This window comes from Arvicanthis niloticus, chromosome 12 (genome assembly GCF_011762505.2).
Source record: "Arvicanthis niloticus isolate mArvNil1 chromosome 12, mArvNil1.pat.X, whole genome shotgun sequence".
In the NCBI taxonomy this organism is placed as follows: domain Eukaryota; kingdom Metazoa; phylum Chordata; class Mammalia; order Rodentia; family Muridae; genus Arvicanthis; species Arvicanthis niloticus.
Window position 1 is genome coordinate 29,070,411 of NC_047669.1, and position 21,134 is coordinate 29,091,544.

The following is a 21,134-nucleotide window of genomic DNA, read 5'->3' on the forward strand; positions in this document are numbered from 1 at the left end:
TCTACTCCCAAACCCATGCCTACAGAATGGTGTTGCTCACATTTAGGGTGAGTCTTGCCACCTGAGTGAACTGAGTCATGCAGCTCCCTCACTGTTGCTCATTGTCTCCGTGTTGATTTAACTCCCATCAAGTCGACAGTCAAGATTACTTAGTACACTCACTAGGTTTTGCAAAGCACTTATGATATGTGCTTACTGCTATACTCACACTGGTCCTGGTGCCCCATGCTGCTTACTAACTCAGCGAAGCAGTCCAGGAGAGCAGCGTATTTCATCACAGATTATGTCTTAAAAATAAAGATTATGTCTTAAAAATGTTCTCTCAAAGCTAACAAGTCCTCCTACCTATTGAGTAGAGGAAAGAAGCTCAGCCTAAATGAGGTTTGAGTAATTAGCTAAATTAAACAGAATATCCTAGAAATCTGAACTGCAGGAGAAACTCAAAGACAAAGATGAAAAATAGACTCACTGAGTAGCTACATCACATTAATTGTAGAACTTGGTACTGGGTCCTTCTAGCTATTTGAATCCAGAACAAGCTGCCATCACGCCATAACATAGAGCTTTATCCCAGAACTCATCTCTTGCATTGTGTGAGTGCAAATGAAAACACCCACTGAGTCCATTTGATTGGAAATGGAAATACCTTACTAAAACAGCCTTTATTATGAGTGCACTTGTGTTCTGTGGTACACAGCACACATGTCTTTTTATTCTGTAAGATTATGGGTTCTTTTTCTTTGTTAAGGGCAGGAATATTATGCATCCTCCCCAAGGAGTTAGCTCAGTCTTCCAACACTGAGATCCTCAGAAACAACATAATAAATTGGACTGACAGCAGTCCCAATGTGCTTTCTAAATTCAATTTTTTAATTATACCAAAATGTATTTGCTATCTATTATAAGAAAAAAAGTGACAGCTGAATTTTTCTTTCATATGTGAGAAGTCCTCCAAGATGTCTTCTAAGACTAAAAATGAACAGAACAGGTTATCTGTTATTTCCTTCTCCACATTTGATTTACTTTCACTGGAGAGAGAAATCACTCAGTAACTTCCTTAAGCAACAGCTATGTATTCATAGAAACAAATGTCTGTTGGAAAAACTTTATACTCCACGGTTTTCTGTAGAAATAAAAATCATACCCGGAGGTGTTAAAAAAAAAAAAAAAGAAAGAAAAGAAAAGAAAAGAAAGAAAAGAAACAGCCAGTAACCAAACTATCCAGCACTGTAGTTAGAAATTTGGGTGACATAGAAAATACTGAGTGACTATATCATTAGTTGTATAAACCCCCTACCCATCAACCACATTCACTCTGAGGTTTATCTATGAGCCTTCAAGCCCACCCACAACATGAGAGCACACCAGTGGCTCATATAAAGTATACAGAATAATTCTGCAATGTTTAAGTTTTTCCAAACTCTGTGCTGTTTTGACACTTTCAACAGTTATTCATTAATAGAAAATATGTAGCAAAGGAAGGGCACCTTCCTTGGAAGGTACCTTATCTGGCAATATTCTTAAATTATATTTCATAACTTTGATTCTTTCCTGGAAGATCCTCGAATCTCAAACTTTTATAGTATTTTAAGCATCAACTTCAACTTAAAAAAATTGCTCAGTAAAGATTCTAGAAAAATAATCACAAAAAAATGATTTTTGTTGTTTTGTGGAGGGTTTTTGTGTTTTTTTGTTTGTTTACTTGTGTGAGTTTTTTTTTTTCAAGACAGGGTTTCTCTGTGCTATATAGTATTTATTGTTCTGGAACTCTCTTTATATGCCAGGCTGGTCTCAAACTCACAGAGATCTACGTTCCTCTGCCTCCTAACTGTTAGGATTAAAAATGTATGGATGATCAAATTATTGTTAATATTTTTCTAATTAAAATTGACCTGATTATTCCCCTTAATCCCAGAAACTAGCCATGTGCCCTTTCCTATTTCCATGTCTCAGGAATCAGGGCACCTAGGTTTCTGAAACCTAGGTTAAGTTTTACACAACAAAAAAATGATTGGAAAAATCTTTCTTATTCAACCAGTCTCTCCTACATCATGATTTTTTCCTTAAACTTTTTATTTTCCAGAAAAACAGATGTTTTCTTTTGCATAGCAGTATTATTACCAATCTCAAATATCACTTCCTATCAGAAACTATTAGTTAATTTTTTTTATACTCCAAGTAAAAATTCAGCTTTTTTACATTTCAGAACTTCTAAAATGTAATTATTTTGGTCAGTATGTCTATGGCAGTAAACAAGACTAATTTTCATTGAGGACATTAAATAGGGCAATTAGAGATGCGATCTAAAAGCCTATTCAGGCTTTTACATCATTTTACTCTTGCTTTAATGCACTTTGCAGATACTGATTAAAACCAAAACAAAACATGTCCCCTCCCCCAAATTGAAGTTTATGATTGCCTTGTCTCAAACAAGTCTGATGATGCTATAGTTTGGGCAGTAGATGCTGACTTATGTTTATGTCACATTTTGGTAATTGCCACAATATTTTAAATATTTTCACTACTATAATATCTGATACGGTGATTTTTGATATTATTGCAGAAACTGTTTGGGAGCCCAACAAATAAGTCCTATATTGGAATGGTGAACTTGGCTAACACATATGTGTGCTCTGATGAACTATTCCATCAACCAGCATTTCTACACCTTTGCATCTTCTTGGCCCTCCCTATCCACTGAGATACAGCAATATTGAACTTTGGCCAATTAAAAGCTCTGTGTGCTCAAGTGAAAGGAAGAATCATGTACTTCTATTTTTAATAAAGACTACAAATAAGGGTTAGGGGATAGCTCAGTGGTTAGAAGGCTTGCCTAGCATGTGTGAGATTCTAGGTTCAAATTCCTGTTGGCACATCATAAACACACACACACACACACATGCACGCACGCACACACGCACATGAAAAATATGTCAAAAGCTAAGAGTTGCTGTCTGGCACCAAAGGATTAGTCAAGCTATGTCTGAGAAGAGAACGTTTCTGGAAGAAATTAGAGTTTCTGCTTCAGAGAGCACGAAGAGTTGATAAGAAAGTAAAACAATGTAATTGCAATTGCTGATGTGGAGAAAGTTTTAGATGTCTGAAGAGATCATCCAGCTACAGAATGACCTTAGGCCAACGCCAAATCAGAAAAGTCCTAAGTACCTCTGATTTTATGAAGGTGGAGAGTTAAGGAAAGTGCAGGAGAAAAGTTAGAAGGTAACAGAGGTCAGATTCTTGGGTGTAGGGGAAGAGGACACTGCTGTCAGATTGGATAGCAAGTGCTGATACAGAAGCAGCAGTTAAGTTTTTTGAATTGAGTCAGGACTGTGTACAGGAAGAATGCTGTACACAACCTGCAGAGTTCAGCGTGTACAAGGAGCCCACATAGAGGAAGGTGTCACCTGAGACTACTTTCTCTCCTGATGCAAAGCCAGAGCCTGGGTTCAAAGCTTCAGACACAGGCCGTGTCTTTCTTTGTATGGGCTAATGCAGCTGTTGACTTCAAATTGAAGCCAGTGCTCAGTTACCATTGTTGAGAGGCCTCCAGCCTTTTAAGAATTATACTAAGTCTACTCTGCCTATGTTCTATAAATGGAACAACAGAGCCTGGATGGCAACACATCTGTTTACAATATGGTTTGCTAAATATTATAAGCCCACTGTTGAGACCTACTGCACAGGCAAAAAAACAAAAACAAAAACAAAAACACAAGCAGATTTCTTTCATAGTGTAATTGCTAGGGAGATTAGGCTTTGGTCACCCAAGAACTCTGAAGATGTATTGTGATTCTTTATTTCTGCTAGTGAAACATCTATCTGCATCCCACAAAGGGGTCACACTGAATTTTAATTATATTACCCTTTTCTTTTAATTCTTCTCTCTCTCTCTCTCTCTCTCTCTCTCTCTCTCTCTCTCTCTCTCTCTCTCTCTCTCTCTCTCTCTCTCTCTCTCTTTCTTTCATCTAGGTTAATATAGAACTCCAGTCAATCATCCTGCATATACCTTCTAAGTACAGGGATTTCTGGCATGTGCCCATATCCCTCAATTACATTAAAAAAAAAAAAACAAAACTTTAATCTCTTTTTACAGTCCAGTTGTTAACTGGGCTCTAAAAGTTCCTATTCTGCCTTCTGACAGTTCCTCCTTCCATTCCTCCTGCCCCCCACCCCATCTCCAAGAGGATGTCCTCCCCCAACCCACACACTATCAGACCTTCCCATTCCCTGGGGCCTCAAGTCTCTCAAGGGTTAGCTACCTCTTCTCTCACTGAGGCCAGACCAGGCAGTCCTCTGCTTTATATGTGTCAGGGGCTTTGGACCAGCTAGTGTATGCTGCCTGGGTGGTTCAGTGTCTGAGAGATCTCAGGGGTCCAGGTTAGTTGAGACTGCTGGTTTTCCTATGGGTTGCCCTCTTCCTCAACTTTTTCCAGCCCTTCCCTAATTCAACCACAAGGGGTCCCGGCTTTAGTCCATTGATTGGATGTAAATATCTGTTTCTGTCTCAGTCAGCTGTTTGCTGGGCCTCTCAGAGGGCAGCCAAGCTAGGCCCCTGTCTATAAGCACACCATAGCATCAGTAATAGTGTCAGGCCTTGGAGCCTCCCCTTTAGATGGGTCCCAATTTGGGCCTGTCACTGAACCTCCTTTCTCTTCTCAGGCTCTTCTCCATTTTTGTCTCTGCATTTCTTTTAGGCAGGAACAATTCTGGGTCACAGTTTTTGACTGTGGGATGGCAACTCCATCTCTCCACTTGATACCCTGTCTTTCTACCTGAGATAGATTCTACAAGTTCCCTCTCCCCACTGTTGGGCATTTCAAACTAAGGTCCCTCCCTTTGAGGCTTGAGATTCTCTCAGTTCCCAGGAGATAACTCAGCTAAAAGTGCTTGCCTCACAAGGATGAGGACTTGAATACACATGAAACACCACGTGGGCCATGTGAATTTAGCATCTCAGTGCTGGAGTCCTGCAGGAAGAGGATTCCTGGGACTCACCAGTCATCTTGTCTTGTCATATTGTTGATATCCAGGTTAGATGAGAGATATTGTTACAAAAAACAAAACAAGACAAAACAAAAAACAGTAGAAAGTGCAAGGAGAAAAACAGCTGACATCAGCTTTTGACACACACACACACACACACACACACGAGCACACACAAGCACACACGAGCACACACGAGCACACACTCATATACTACACACTCACACAGAAACTGGAATTTGCCCCAGTGATTCACACTTATAAAGACTCACCACTCTAGATTCCATTGAGATTACTTATGATTGATGAGAAGGAGTCAAAATAGAAACACAGATAGGCATTTGGAAGAAGTTGGTGCTGATCTTTATGAATGACTGGGGGATCCAAGACTACAGTGGAAGAATTAATTGCAGATGGGTAGAAATAGAATTAGAAGCAGATTTGACTAAACTGCTACATTTTTATCATGAAACTTTAAGATATTGAGTAGCTATGTACAGATAGGCAAAGAATATTATTATTATTATTATTATTATTATTATTTATTATTATTTTGAGCTAGAATCCCCTTGTGAATATACTGTGAGGGTTGTTGAAATGACAATTTCTGTCATGGTATCAATTTAATTGACAAAGTAGCAGTAGGATTTGCAAAGACTGTCTTCAGTTTTCAAAAGAAGCTTGATTGGGGACAAAATGCTATCAAATTTCATCCTGTTACTCAGAAATCTTTCACAAAATGGTCAATTGATGAAACAACCTTCATTGCTGTTTTATTTTAAGAAAATACCACAGGAAAACCCTCCAAAAAAATCCAATGTTCTCAGTGAGTACCCATCAACATTGAGCCACAGCCTTCCACTAGCAAAATTACCAAGTCTCTAAAGCACAGATGGCCATTAGAATTTCAGCAACTGAGTCTTTTTTATGTACCTTGCTTTCATAGACATGATGCTTAATAAATAACTTTTATATGCACTGGTACAGGAAACCAAAATGTTTTGTGACTTGCTTTATTGAGAAATGTACTTTTACTCTGGCAGTCTGGAACTGAATCTCAAGGGTCTCTGAAGTACCTGTGTAGAATGCAGCTATTGTTTGGATTCCCTTCCAAACACCTTCCTTCCTACAGGGATCCTTTCAACACCCACTCTGAGTCCAATGGAACCTAGAAGACCTTGAGGTTTGAGAAAGCCTTAGCAGAAGAACTATTCCTGTGCCAGCTTCCAGCTCCAGGACTTTTGATAAAAGAAAAATTTATCATTTTGGGACCATGGGCCCTTACTTTGTCCTTATTCTGTCTCACATTTTATCTATCATACAGAAGCCACTGGGCTTGGGTGGCACTAATAAAACCTAATAAAACTCCTATTTCAAAGGGTTCTCTAGTTTAGAAGAAACCAGTCAGCAGAGTTCAGATACTCTTTTACCAAGACACTAGATTCAGGATAGGTAATGCATGACATTGGTATTTATGGAATATAGGACTCCTGCCCAACTGTTCAAAGATTTGTCATCTTACACTGGTGTCGTGTGTGTCTACAACGATGTAAACCATCACAACAACTTCAAGTGACACACAGACAGTAGCTAAATGTGTCCCAGAGTTTTGATCAAACCATATCTAACTTACCACCACATCTGGATTTCTGTTGCAAGAACCAATAAACTTGTCTTTACTTGCTCAAGATTACATACCTTATACCTGAAGCTTTTTTTAAAACCATTTTTGTTATTGTATAATAATAATGTCAAAGTGAAATTAAACAAAGCCACTGTATAAAATACCAAGACCATTTGATTTCTGGTGACATTACTTGAGGTACCTTCATTAGTGCAAATCAACATAGTGTCTTTTATCATTTGGGTTTATTCCACTTGCAAAATGCAGTCCTTCCTAATTCAGTAGTGTGTCTAAATTGTATGATATTGGGACCCTGAGAAATTATTCATGTATTCTTTTATTGAAAGGCTTATCATGAAAAATAAATTTGAAAACAGAACAAAGAAATGAAGCAAACACCATGTTCTTTCAGAATTGAATATAAAATAACTACTGGTCAGAAAAAAAATCCATTTTTTCAGCCCAAATGATCAATTTCCCATTTTAATGGCTAGTACTGACCAAAATGTTTGTACAAAGTAAAAAACTGGCTTAAATTCTACTGCCTTCTTAGTATCTGCTTAATGCTCCTTCTGTTTGTTCCCATGGGGTAATTATAGGTTGCTCTGGACTCTAGGCTCCAAAGGAGGCTTACAGCCTCCCATTTCTATAAGCACCATCAAGACAGAGAAAGACTGTATGTATTAATATTAAGAGCTTTGTTAGGCTTCAGGTTAAGAGTTAAATCTTCTAATATAGGTTTGCTACCCAAGAGGCTTCATTTTTTTTCGTGTTATTTTTTTTTTTCCTTAAATCTCCTCTCTGGAAACTTTCTTATGAAAATTAAAAAAACAAATTGCTTGTTTACATTTATTAATTAGTCTCAATTAGTCTCTCTCTCTCTCTCTCTCTCTCTCTCTCTCTCTCTCTCTCTCTCTCTCTCTCTGTGTGTATGTGTGTGTACTGGCCATGGTGCCTGTGGACTCCAGAAGACAACTCATGGGAATCTGCTTTCTACTTCTACCATGTGAGCTGTAGGAACTCAGATTGTCAGGTCTTTGTGGTGTATGCCTTTATCTGCTGAGCCATGTCACCAGCCCCACTTCTATAAGAAAGTTCTCTTCTTTATAGGATGATACTACTCTTGAGTTGCCTTCCACAAACTTAATGTTTCCAGAGGAGCTTTGATTTCTTTGTGCTACTTTTGTTTGCAGTGGCAGAAACTGCTGACAGGAATAACTGCAGGAAGAAAGGGTTTAGCTTAGCTTATGGTTTTAGAGACTTCAGTCCATCAGGAGAGAGTTAGTTGTCTTTGTCAGTGGAGGTGTGCGGCAGAGGCTTTTCACATCATGGCAGACCAAGAAGCAGAAATGCAGAAATGTTTGGACTGGGACCAGGATGTTTGCCCTGCATAACCTGCTTCCATCAGTCAGGAAGGACTTCATCTTCTAAGGCTCCACAGCATTTACAGAGTACCATAAGCTGGAGAACAAGCATTAAAACAAAGCCTATGTTGGATGTTTGAGATTCAAATCTTAACTGCCTTCTAAAAGACTTTCCTATCCCTCCATACTTTGTCACTGCAACTCCTACACCCTGACAAATAAGCAGAGAACATGATGAGAATCAGACAAGCAGACCATAAATACACTGTCCCTGAGGCACAACAGAAAAAGCACATTTAAAATTTTTTTTTACAATTTATCCAAATCACATTTAAATCACCATGTATATTTTTAAATAATAGCAATGTAATACAGTGAAATTTTTAAGATATGTTTTCTGCATTCCAGTAAATCAAAATTTTATATGACCTGTGAAATTGGGCTAAACATAATAACAACAACAACTAGATCAAACATTTGTTTAGTAAAAATTCAGGTAAACAACGCTGCTCACAATTAATCAGGAGGTAGATCATAGGAAGTAGATGTTAGGTCTGTTTTTTGATTTCCTGTTCTTACATGGAGTAACTAGAATTTTTTCCCCTGTCACTACTAATATAGGAAGCACTAAAATGGCTCAGGATTGAAAAATTTTAGGGGTTCTAGCAAAAACGGGTTACATACTCCTACACCTATCTACTTGCAAAGTAGGTTGTCTAGCCTTGTGGAACATGCAACCTTACTGTAAAAACACATGTAATAATCCCATTCCATCATTATTAAATGTCTAGTGGCTCCATATACAATTAGTTTTTACACATACTTCATAAGGTAGGTATACTTTTTTGCTTGTTTTCCAAATTTAAACCATACCAGGTTCCCAAGAATATAATTACCTAATTTAAGCACATAGTTCCAATATGCTTTAAACAGTATTAGTTGCCTGTTTTTCTAATCCTTGGACATTTAAAAACTCTTAGCACCAAAATTAGTCTCTTGCCCCCAAATCAGTTTATTAGTATCAATCATGACACATACACATGTGTGTATATGCATGTGTGTTCAATGATAATTTTTATTCAAATTACAGTATTGCAGTTGTAGAATTTTCAGTATGCAGGCTATAAGAGCTTATAGAACATGGTAAATTTAAAAGACAAGGAAACAAAAATCTTAATTTCTCATGTATAACTACAGGGAATGGGCATGACTTCTCAATGCCCCAAGTTAAGGAAAGTCAAATAGTACATACTTTCATATTTAATACTTGTACCTCAGGTAGGCATCTTGTTTATAAACTTTAAAATAACTTGCTATCTGAAATGCCACTCATAAAGGTGCATTTCATAAGCCTGGAGACATTAAATTTCTAACAGAGATATTAAACATTGCAGTTACTGAAGAGATTTTTTTTTTTTTTTTTAACAAATCTTCTTTGGCAACTGAGTTGAGAACAGATCAAGTTATGTTTGGAAACTTTGGGCTGCACCATTTGAAGGAAGAAGCTAATCTCTCAAGTTCCCTTTCTGCTTTCGTTTCCCAAGTGATGGGCTTTACCTAGAGGTACAATCTGTTTTCAGCATTGTTCTCAGAGTTATTGACCTCTGCCATCATGTAAAGTCAGGTTCTTCAAGAAAAACAAATCACAATGGTACTCTGCTCCTTCTGATAACAATAAGTGAGCAAAAAAGAAAATATTCTCAAGGAACACGCGTGCAGAATTTAATGAGGAAGAGAAAGAAAGGATGTGACAGAGCTCATATCTTCCTGACTAATACTCTTGGTCTGAACCCATTCTGTTTTCACGTGCTGTTTTCACGTGCAGAAGATATGTAATTAATCTTTAATTCACTGAGATATTTTTTCAACCTGAAGCCAGTTTAATGGTTTTTAAAATTTTTGGCTTCTCTTCTAAAAAACATATTGATAAACAAATATATATAATTTACCATCTCATTCATCTACATTCTGCTAATTTCTATACTATTGGGAAATAACCCAGACATTCAGTCATAGAAACTCAGGGATTCTTTTTTTTTTTTTTTTACATTTGCTTATTTTCTTTCTTTCTTCCTTTTTTTAATTGGCTATTTTATTTACACTTCAGATGCCATCCCCTTTCACCATTCTCCCCCTTAGAAAACCCCTATCCCATGCCCCTTTTTGCACGTATACATTTTTTAAAAATGTTAATCAAAGGCTTTATAAGTTTGGTAATGCTCAATCAGAGGTGTAACCCACTACCCAACCTAGATATATCAACTATCTTTGACTGGTGGAGATACGTAAACATCTGCCTCCCTGTCTCCCCCCTTTTTCTCTCTCTCATCACCTAGCTTCTCCTCTCCTTCTTTTCCTCTCCTTACCCCTTCTCTTCCTCTCAGTACTCCTCCAACCTTAGTTCCTCCTACATATCACCCTTCCTGTTAAAATAAAACTTTTCTCTCAAAATACAATTAGAGCATAATTATGCCAATTTGTACCAGTGAGGTAGAAGATAGTCCTAATACCCAGTCCATCATTTTGTTGACTAACCAGAACCTCTGTCATCTATCCTAACTAAAAGACTTAGTTCTGAACCTGGATTTTCCTTGGCTTTAGGATGAATGTCAGCTGATGACCATCCACTCAAATATTTTCTCTCAAGGTAAATAGCCAGGATTGGCTATGAGGCTATAAGTTTTCAACCCCGTCAGAAATCCATAATGACTGAGTTAACTATAATTGTGGGAAGCACAAAACATAGCTTCTAGAACTTAGCCAATTTATAGAGACCTCTGAACACCTGGACACTCCCTCTACTACATAACGTTGGAGCATCTGTTCTTCTGCCTTCTGGCCCAGGATCATCTGACAGAACTTAGTGCTGCAGAATTACTAAGGGCTGATTACTCTGTCTAGGCAGATATAATCAGTCGACTATTCTGCATATGTGTCCTTTTCTGGACAGTAATTTGTCTGTAGATGGAAAGAGGCAATTCTTGTCTAGTGGCTGTCTCACCACAACTGGAGTAACTCCAAAGATGCTCAATTTCTTCTTAGAATTCAATACAGGAAGCTGTCAGGAGCAGACAGGTCTCTAATCAAAATGAACATTAATACAGAAATGTTTGTCACATCAATTCTGTGGATGTTTTGAAAACCAACTATCCATGTAAGGTAATGTGGACTGTTGTCTGTTAACTCCACTCAGCTATTTCTAAATAAATAGAAAACACCCTAACAATAAACTCCAAGCCATGAATTTGCTATAGTCCCTTAACTCACAGGCTAACCATCTCAAATCAGTTAAAAAAGTTAAAGGACTGGGTCTAAGCCTTGTATTCCTAAATGTGTTATACTGGTATAATGCCTATGAGAGTAACAATATTCATCTCACTTTTATATCAATAAGAAGCTTGTACCAATGAAAACCTTAAAATTTGTAATCAAAGTAAATTGGTGCCATTTAAGAATTTATATCTTCATCTTGATAATAATTGTACAGATTTCTACTAATAGGTTATGGCTATGCAATAAACCCTAGCTAATCCTCTCTATTCCCACAAAACCACTACTTTTCCCTAGAAAGACAGCCTAACATTTACCACCTCAGTCCCCAAGCCCAGGGAATAGGGGCGCTGACTCATCATTAGCTTCTTCAAGCTGATTATGGGCGTTGGAAACTTAGGGATTCTGTCCTTAAGTTATAAAATTGTTGCTATTGTTTTCCTAGAAAATTAAGGTTAATTTTTAAAAATATGAATCCTATATTCTGTAGTCTATCTGAGACTATACTAAAAAGAGTGGAAAGAGGTCCTCTGTTGTAGGCTGAAAGATTTTTGCTACCAGCTGGAGATGTCCATATTTGATGTCTGTACACATTGTAGTGTATGTGCCACATAGTGAAAAGGACATTGCTGGTGTTATTACATTAAGGATCACATAAACCAATAGAGACAAGTTACAGGTGAATTACATGAAGAAATAACTCATAAGATATGAATCCCAACAAGTCCTAGAGCACTAATAAACCATAAGCACTAACAGAGTTTGCTTAGACATAAAATACAGACTCTATATGAGAAATTAAAAAAAATGTCTATCAAGGCAGGTGATACATGTCTGCAAACCCATCCCTAGAGAGTACATGTTAAGTTGGAGTCTAGTCAAGAATATAAAGTGAATTCAAGGCCAGTCAGACTGTAAAATATTTCTCATGATAATAATGAAACAGACTATCTTAATGAAACAGTAAAATGGTCTGTGAACATCAACTAAGATAACTGATGAATTGTATGAATCTAATTAAAAGTACCTCGATCAATTACAAGAAATTGCAAGAGCTCATGGAGTTCATGAGCCCATGGATTCACAGCAACTGCACTGATTATGTTTGTAGCAACTGTGACCAACTACCCAACAGAGTATTTCCAGGAGGGAGATTTTATGTAGGTTCACTGTTTTAAAGGTTTGGGTTCTTGATAACTTAGGACAATGGACACAGGACAAATGTCATGTCAGTTGCAAGATGTGTACAAGAGGAGTGTGATGGTTTGAATATGCTCACCCTAGGGAATGGCACTATTAGAAGGTGTGGACCCTTTGGAGTAGGTGTGGCCTTGTTGGAGTGTGTGTGTCACTGTGGGTGTGGGCTTTTAGACCCTCATCCTAGCTGCCTAGAGTCAGTCTCCCACTAGCAGCCTTCAGATGAAGATATAGAACTCTCAGCTCCTTCGGCACCATTCCTGCCTGGATACTGCCATGTTCCCACCTTGATGATAATGGACTGAACCTCTGAACTTGTAAGCCATCCCTAATTAAATGTTGTCCTTATAAGAGTTGCCTTGGTCATGATGTCTGTTCATAGCAGTAAAACCCTAACTAAAACAAGGAGTAGTCTAGATCTTGGCTGATCATGAAACAGAAAATTCTAGACAAATTGCAGGCTCTCTGCTAACTCTTCTACCCTACATTTTATTGTGTTTTGGAACCTAGCTAGTGGGATGGTACCACCTTCACCACCAGTCTTCCTCTTCCCCTTCTTGCCATTCCCTTGCTGGTTTGCCTTTCAGATCGCTTACATGCTTCTAATCCTGTTACCTTGACATCACACAGATTAATCTGTTTTTATGACAAGTGGTTCTGCAGATCTGAGTGGGTTCCTTGGCCTTTCGTTGTGCTGGAAATCTATTTACTGTTTTTGCTTTTCCCAGAGTACACTGATCTCTCCCTACATCTACTTGTGCATCTCAAACAGAACTGTCAATTATATTCCCCACCTCCTATTCATAAAGTACTCGAAGTTAATTTTTGTGTATTATTTAGAGATCAGTTCTGATTTATCTAATACCATTCATTCATACAGACCCCCTCCCTCATGACCTCTGTTGCCAATTTGCAATTTTAACAAATTGACATTTATGCTAGACCTTCTTTCTGGGCTTTTCCCCAGCCCCAGTATACAACACACGCGCGCGTGCACGAGAGAGCACACACACACACACACACACACACACACACACACACACACACCCCCCTTATTCCTCTTCTCCTGGGATCACATTCTGGAGTCAAGTACATTATATCCTAATTACGTGAAGTTTTGTTGGAAACTGCTTATGGTTTTGGTATGACTGTTTCGTTTACAACAAAGCTTTGAACAGAACAAAGAGCAAGCACTGGAAGGAGAATCTGAGTACAGAACAAAACAGGCTAAGCGCCTACAACTCCTGTGAAGAAGTATTATAAAGGGCTTCAGACTTTTACCACATTGTGGGTTTTGTGGTTCAAGAAAATTTTATATAACGTTTCCAGGGTCAGGAGAACTTGCTTCACATCTGGGGTGCACGTGTGTTTACAAGTGTCCTCCTTAAGTTGCTTTGAATATGACTCATCTAACCTTAATGTTTTGCATATTGTCCTGACAAATTTTGCTGTCTAGTTCAATTTTATGCCACTAGGAAAGGAAGAGTTTTATTTTCATATTTTTTTATTGCTATTAATGTGCTTTTGCTATTAGTGAGCTCATGTATAGAAAAGCCATGCCTGTTTTCAAAAAAGTAAAACTGTTAAGTAATATATATCATATACAGGGTTGTAAGTTCCCTAATGGATCTTCTAAATACCACATTAGGTTGACAATAAGAGTATAGCCATCCCAGAGAATAATTGTTTTTAGACAAAACTGGGTTTATGGATTCAAGAAGTTCCCAAGCCTTTTGTTACACTGGACATTTATTGCTTTCTCCTGTGCTTCCTTTGAATACTTACTGGTCATAGAGATTTTCTCAATTGTCTCTCAGACAAATATTTTGTATTTTCTGATATTCTATAGGATTTTATTTGTCGTGTCATTGAGACTTTTTCTATTTCACCCAATGATGCCACTAATTATGCTACACAGTATATAATTAGGGTACATATGACCTTATATATTATATGCTGCATATATATAGTCCCTTCTTTAGAATCTAAGCTCCTTGAGAGCAGTAACTGATTTATTTTTTAATTCAACAAAGTAATAATTTCAGTGTATTCTGATTATTCCCAACTCCTTTGGAAGGTGGTGTTTTATATACTCCCATGTTGTATATGCTGCAAACATGCACAGCAGAGTAATTTGTTTCTTTTATTCTAAGAAGCAGAAGACTCTGGAGGAAATAAAAAGGCAAATCTTGTCTTAGTTTAGGTATTTGTCCCCATTTAAAATTTTTAATTAGTGTGAAGAATGTACACTTAATGTTTGTTGAATGAATGAACAAATAGCACACTGGAAAGAGGCAAATGGATTGTGAATAGATGACTAAAGACATTTTCATAAATCTTTTCTAGGCAACCCACTAGTCTTTTTACTTTCAACCAACTTTTAAAAAAAATTTCTTAACCTTTTGGGACACACAATTTAAAAATGTTTATTCATTCAGTTACTTATTTTCGTGTTTATGTAGGTATATGATGCAAGTTTAGAGGTCAAAGGATGACTTGGGGGAGTTGGTGCTCCCCTTCTACCAAGTGGGTTATGGGGAATCAAATTCAGATCATCAGTCTTGGCAGAAGTCCCTTCACCCATTGAACCACCATGCCAGCTCATCAAAAATCAGTCTCCAGTTCTGTTAAATGTTAAGAAGAAAATACCTCATGCCCCATATTAGGGGTGATATATTTATAAAGATAGAGAAGAAATATGCATGCTTTGGTGGAGGTGTGGTAAGGTGTGGGGGAAGGGGGTGCCTCTGAGCGCCTATGACTTCTCCCTGAGGACACACAATAGTATAGTATAGAATAGAGCTTAGTCTGGGCATGGAGAGGGGAGTTGAGAGGGTAGGTGGTAGTGGCAGAGGGACACAGAGAGAGAGAGAGAGAGAGAGAGAGAGAGAGAGAGAGAGAGAGAGAGAGAGAGAGAGAGAGAGAGAGAGAGAGAGAGAGAAAGAAGAAGAAGAAGAAGAAGAAGAAGAAGAAGAAGAAGAAGAAGAAGAAGAAGAAGAAGAAGAAGAAGAAGAAGAAGAAGAAGAAGAAGAAGAAGAAGAGATCAGGCCATGAGCATATGGAGAGAGATGGGGAAAGGGACAAGAGGACAGAACAGAAGCAGGAAGGCAAGAGCAAGAGCATGAGAGAGGAGAGGGGGCAAACAGCCCCATTTATCGTGACTCAGGCATACCTGGCTGTTGCCAAGTAACTGTGGGGCAGAGCTTAGACAAAATGCTAACAAGGGGGGGGGGTCTTGATACAAGTTTGGGATGTCTCCATCTGGGAGAAGCAAAAAGCACAGTAGTCAGGGTAGCCATGCAATGTAAACATGAAAATTGAGATATTCCTAAGAGTCAAAATCCTTTTAACACCAGAATTGGACATTAAAAAATACAGGTAGTAACACCTAAAGCCTGACCTTGTCATTGTTATTTTACATAGTTGTCCTTATGATTCCTCATAATCCTCACATCTACAAAACACTGCAAAGTATCTACAAATTTATGAAAAAGATAAGTAAGCAGTCATTTCTTTTTAAAGTTATGAGGTTAACTACTTGCACTTTTGTTAAATTTTAGTTAATTCTCTCATGATTGTTCTGCATGGACTATTTCCTGTAAAAATTTTTACTTAGGGTTTATACACAAATTTAAATCCACACTCAATAGTACTTTTTTACAGTGAATATCCTTCACTTCTTTTTTAAGCATTTTCTGGATTCTGATAGCCACATCCATTATCTTCAGAAAGCCCCTAAAGTATTAATGAAGTCAAGGCCTTGTACTTTTTTCTTATCAGGGCTACTTTTGCTTTGCTTATGGTCTGCCAGACTTCTGAGTCAAAGGGAACATTTGGTGTTCAAAGTATTCAGTATATGTCAAGGAAGCCTAGTTTAAATCCAGACTTAAACTTACTTCAAGTCTATCAGAATCTATTTTTCAAGTATATAATCTATACGATTATTTTCTGTATTAATAACCAATATTACAAATACAGTTTCTTTGTATGCTTGGTGTTTCTGACAAATCCCTTTCGTGACAAATTAAGCTCTTTAAAAAGTATTAGTTCTTATTTTGGCAGGAATTCTTTTTCTTTGTAGAGTGAAAAGCCATTCTTTTTTCCATCTTAGTCCTTTTAAGGAATTCTTTTCAGGAATCTATCCTTGGCTTCCTGCTGGCCTCTGGCCTCACCCCCTTCCTCCTCTACCCCGCCCTTGCCTGACCAGTATTTGTTAGAATTTGGCTCTGGGGAGTACTATGCTGAGTGACAAATGGATGAAGATGAAGGTTTTATTGAAGCATCTGAACTGCATTTAATTTTCCGTGTTGCTTTATTCCTTCTAGCTCCCAGGATATTGAATTTTGTGGGCTCCAGTTGGGTCGTCAGTACTTCAGGCGTTTAGTAATAAGAAACATAATCTGCTTTTTCCGGTAGGATAATAAATCCTCGTTGATATTAAGGGTGGCTCTCTGCAGACGGTTTCACACGGTATTTTTTTTTGTAGAAACACATTCCCTGGGACTCCTAACACTGCTCCCGCCTGTGTCTCCCCGGGCTGCAGGTCACCTCCCGCCCAACGGTCCCTCCCACCGCCAGGATCCTGCTCGCTTGGACAGCCACTGCCCGTGACCGCGACACCCCGCCTCCCTGCACTGAACCCCTTCCCTACCCTCCCCCTCCTGGCGAGCCAGACAGCGGGTAACCGCCGCCTCCGCTGGGGCATCCCGGCTCCAGAGGCGGCGCGCGCCAGACACCTGCTTCTCACTGGCCGCCGCCGCTGCCCCTCACCCCGCAGTCTCCGCGACAATTGGCCCCAGGCCGCCGCCCGTCATCCTCTAGCCACTCTTGGAGTCCCGCCTCTATCCTCGGGTCATTTAAGTTTATCACAAATAAATAAATAAAGGAGGAAATAGAAATGCGTAGAAAGTAAAAGCAGTCGGGAGGGGGCGGGGATGTGGATGAAAAGGAGGGTGGGGAAAGGAGGAGTAAACAACCAAACTTGATCGTACCTATCCTGACCAATCACCGATCACTACAGTCCGGTCTGACGGCCTCTGTCGACCAATAGTTCTCTAGCTCTTGGATCACTGAACAACGAGAGACGACTAGCCTCTCAACACAGGGCGCTGGTGGGCGGGAAGTGTTGAGACCATTGACCAATAGACTGTTAAAAGTGTTTTGACTGAAGTTTGTATTCACCAATAGATGATTGAGATAGCGGATTGGGTATCTCTTAGACCAATCAAATATGACAGAGATGAGGAACGGGGCAGTTAGGGGCGGGGCCGCGGAGGGGAGGAGGAAGAGTGCATTTTGTTTATGGGCGGCAACCTCACGAGGGCTGTCCAATCGTTATTGGTCAGCTCAAGCACCGAGTGGCGTGCGATCCGCCCAATAGTAGGCCAAGTTAGAGGTTCGCGGCTTCAGGCGCCCAATGTGGGCCTTCTGCCGAAGAAGTAGGGGCGGGGGGAAGTTTAGGAGTTGAGGAAAGAAGATTAAAGAGCGCGAGGAGGTAACGCCAAAAACTCTAATTTGTTGTGGGGCGGGCGGGAGGGAGGGGTGTGAGCGTGCGGAGCGCGGCCCGGCGTCTGCGAGTCGCCGGGAGTCGGGGGTGGCTGGCCGCCGAGGAGGGGGCGGGGTGGGGCCGTGGCGCGAGTTCCGAGCCGCAGCCCGGGGCTTCTGCCCCGCCCCGCGCACCCTCCCGCCGCCCCTCCTTGCGCTCGCCCGGCGGCCTCGCGCGACCCTGCGGGGAGGGTCCGCGGCTAGCACAGGCGCGCTCCCGGTCGCTGCCACCGCGTCTTGTCTCTCCTCCCCGCTCCTGGAGTCGCGGCTTCCCAGAAGAGGAGCTGAGGGGCACCGGCCGGGGCTCCGGAGCTGTTGGCGGCGCCGGCTCCCGCCCCTCTCCTCTCTTCTCCCTCCCTCAGCTCTCCCATTCGCTTTCCTCCCGCGCGGAGGACTAGCTTCAGAGAACCCGGGCTGGGACGTGTAGCCCCGCCTGCCGTGCTCGCACTCATAGACTGGGGGGCTTGGCAAGGAATGAACCCTATCGGTTTCTCTTTAGCCTTTGGAGCACTTTCGAAACATTTAGAAAAAAAATGTTAACGTTCTTTCATACCTTGAGATATAAAACAAAACAAAACAAAACTAAATAGCAAAACCTACCCAATCCCCAAATATTGGAGTATGGTTTTGAAGTTCAAATGTGGTCCTCTAGTTGTTTTAATGCGTTTCCCTGTGTGTGGCTCTCAGGGTCCCCTTCAGCCCCTCCCCTTCCTAAGGATGCAGAAGAGGCAGGAGGCAGGGATTTCGTAAAAGTTGTATTGATAAACACACTTGCACAAGCATATGCTAGGCACACACACAGACTATAAACATTAGCGAAAAACACAATATGGCGTACAGCTACTCTACCTAGCTCGGTAATCCGATGATCTCTTACTCCGAACTGGGTCAAATGAGGTCTGAAGAAGCAAGACAGTTCTCCAACAGAACTCTGAATGGCATGGGAAGACGGGAAGCCTGCGGCTGATAGTACAGTTCTCAGAATCCTTGGCCCAGATTTAAGTTGAACATGTTACCTTTGTAGACAGTGAAATTTGCCTTTACTGTTTTTTAAACATCCTGCCCCCATGCACAAATACCAAAATGTTACTAAAGTGGAATTTTCTCGCTTTGTTATTTTCTGCTGATAAAAAATTTCAAAGTATACAGTGATTTCAAGTGAACAGTGGTCAAAGTTACTACTGCAACTTGTTGCCATTGAAAAACTTAAAACATCCAAATACCAATTTGTGGAAAATAGTATGAGCTCTCAATTCAAGGAATCAATGGCAGCTTAAAATTCTCACAGGATTTACTTGTATTCCTGGTTTAGCTGCTTGTCTCAAGGACTTTTTTCTATATCGTGGGAATAGATCCCATCCCTCTGTACCTATCCACAAATGAGCATGTCAAGAACTGATTACATTTTTGTATTTTTGCTTTACAATTAGGTTTGACTTCTAGGAAAAGAAGATAAAAACCAAACTAACAAGTCACTTATTCTCAGACCTTTGCTCAGTAGAATTCCTAATAAACAATCAGAGTGCATACAGGGTCATAGTCTCTTGAGTCCTCCCAAGAAACTTGGTTTTAGAATTGTTGAAGAACCACAGATGGTTCTGTTCAGTTGCTCTGGTGTAAAAGCCCTAGATTGGGCTTCTGATTTTCAGTGAATTTCCATTTGTAGAGTTTTTAGTTTGAGGTCAAATGGTGCTGAAATAAACACGTGAGGAGAAGAAAATGGAGATTTCCGGAAATCTCTGAGCTGCACAGTGAGTGAATCAATCAGGCATTTTGGGCTTTGATTCAGGTCTTAGATGAATGAAGTACAAGCATTTCAGATTGAAGATCAGGTGATAGGCATACCCCCCCACCATGCTCCAAAGCAATAACGCCCTTTCCTGTTGACCTTCTAATGCTATTAGGTTAGAGAAAGGAGCTTAAATCTTACTAAATTTTATCTGTTTCCTGGAAGCTGTCTTTATGTTTCCCTAGATAGGTCAGCATTTTGGGACTATCACTATACTAAGAAAACACAGATCCACATCCTGACTTTATTGACTAGGTGATATCAGGAGGACAGCATGAGCTAACGCAGTGATGGAGGGAGAGAGTATGTGAGGTGGGTTTAGATCTGTTAGATGTGGTACCCGAGTCTTTCCTAGTTATGTGGCAAGGCTTTGGGACATATAGCCTACTCCTGTTTGCCTGTAAGAATTTGGCTTTTCGATAAAGGAAGAAGATAGAAGAGCAAAGCCTTTTCAAGTGAATTGTTTTTTTGTGTCACTTGTGCAGATTTTCAGAAGACTTTCCAGACAAACTAGACTTCCCAGATAAAAGCCTAGACTGAATAACTTGGTCATTTAAAAGAGCAATAAAAGCTGCAACTAAATTCCAGGAAATGACTTATAACATAAATAAATTTTAAATTATTTCAGATATAGAAGGGAAGTTTTATTTTCTGAAATAATCACGGTTTTCTTACATGGGTGGAAGGCAGTTCTGGATACTTTGGATGAAACACTGAAGTGAAGGGGAAATTGTTGTTCTCTGTGGAGAACAGCGTCATCACATCACTAGGTAATAGACTGTCCACTCCACATTGCTAGGAGATTTTTTTTTTTTTAAATTAAACTTTAAAAAAATCCAGCAGCTTTCCTGATTTAAAACTAGAGTTGTAAAGAAGTTACCAAGTTTGAAGTATAGAGTGTTTATGATTACCAAACAATCTGAAAGAACTCAGTTTATTTAAATTATTTGTACTCATTGTTTTTGTGGAATGTTTTCATAAAATTTCAGAAAAATCTTTGACACATAAGGACTTTAAATTCTTATTTTTTATCATATGTTTGGAATAAATAAAATGTTGCTTTATAATAAAATCTCATGTCTTCACATTAACTGTAAAATTTCTGTGTGGCATGGTTTTGCTAGCAAAACTGATAAAATGATTAACTCACTAACATACATGTTAATTTTTTGCTTAGGATTTACTTTAGGAATATAACCGAAAAATCAAGTATCTCAGATTTCCCCAGTTTTAGTTTTACAAGGAAAGATGAAAGTTGTAACTACCTTATAGGTAACATTAAAGAGGTAGGGAGAGGCCTGGAAAAGAAACAAGCAAACAAACTTTGTTTTTAACCCTCTCTTTTCAGACTCCAAAATCACTT

The 21,134-nt window shown here is 39.4% G+C and overlaps 1 protein-coding gene across 6 annotated transcripts in view; it reads left to right on the forward strand.

Annotated features, from left to right (window-relative positions):
* The first annotated feature begins 17,833 nt into the window (after positions 1 to 17,833).
* Positions 17,834 to 21,134, forward strand: part of Zbtb20 (zinc finger and BTB domain containing 20) — a 716,739-nt gene continuing 713,438 nt past the window's right edge. For all 6 annotated transcript variants that reach the window (XM_076942937.1, XM_076942948.1, XM_076942927.1 and 3 more), the window contains exon 1: positions 17,834 to 17,932. The gene's annotated coding sequence lies outside the window, so the exon portion shown is untranslated. The remainder of the gene's footprint in view (positions 17,933 to 21,134) is intronic.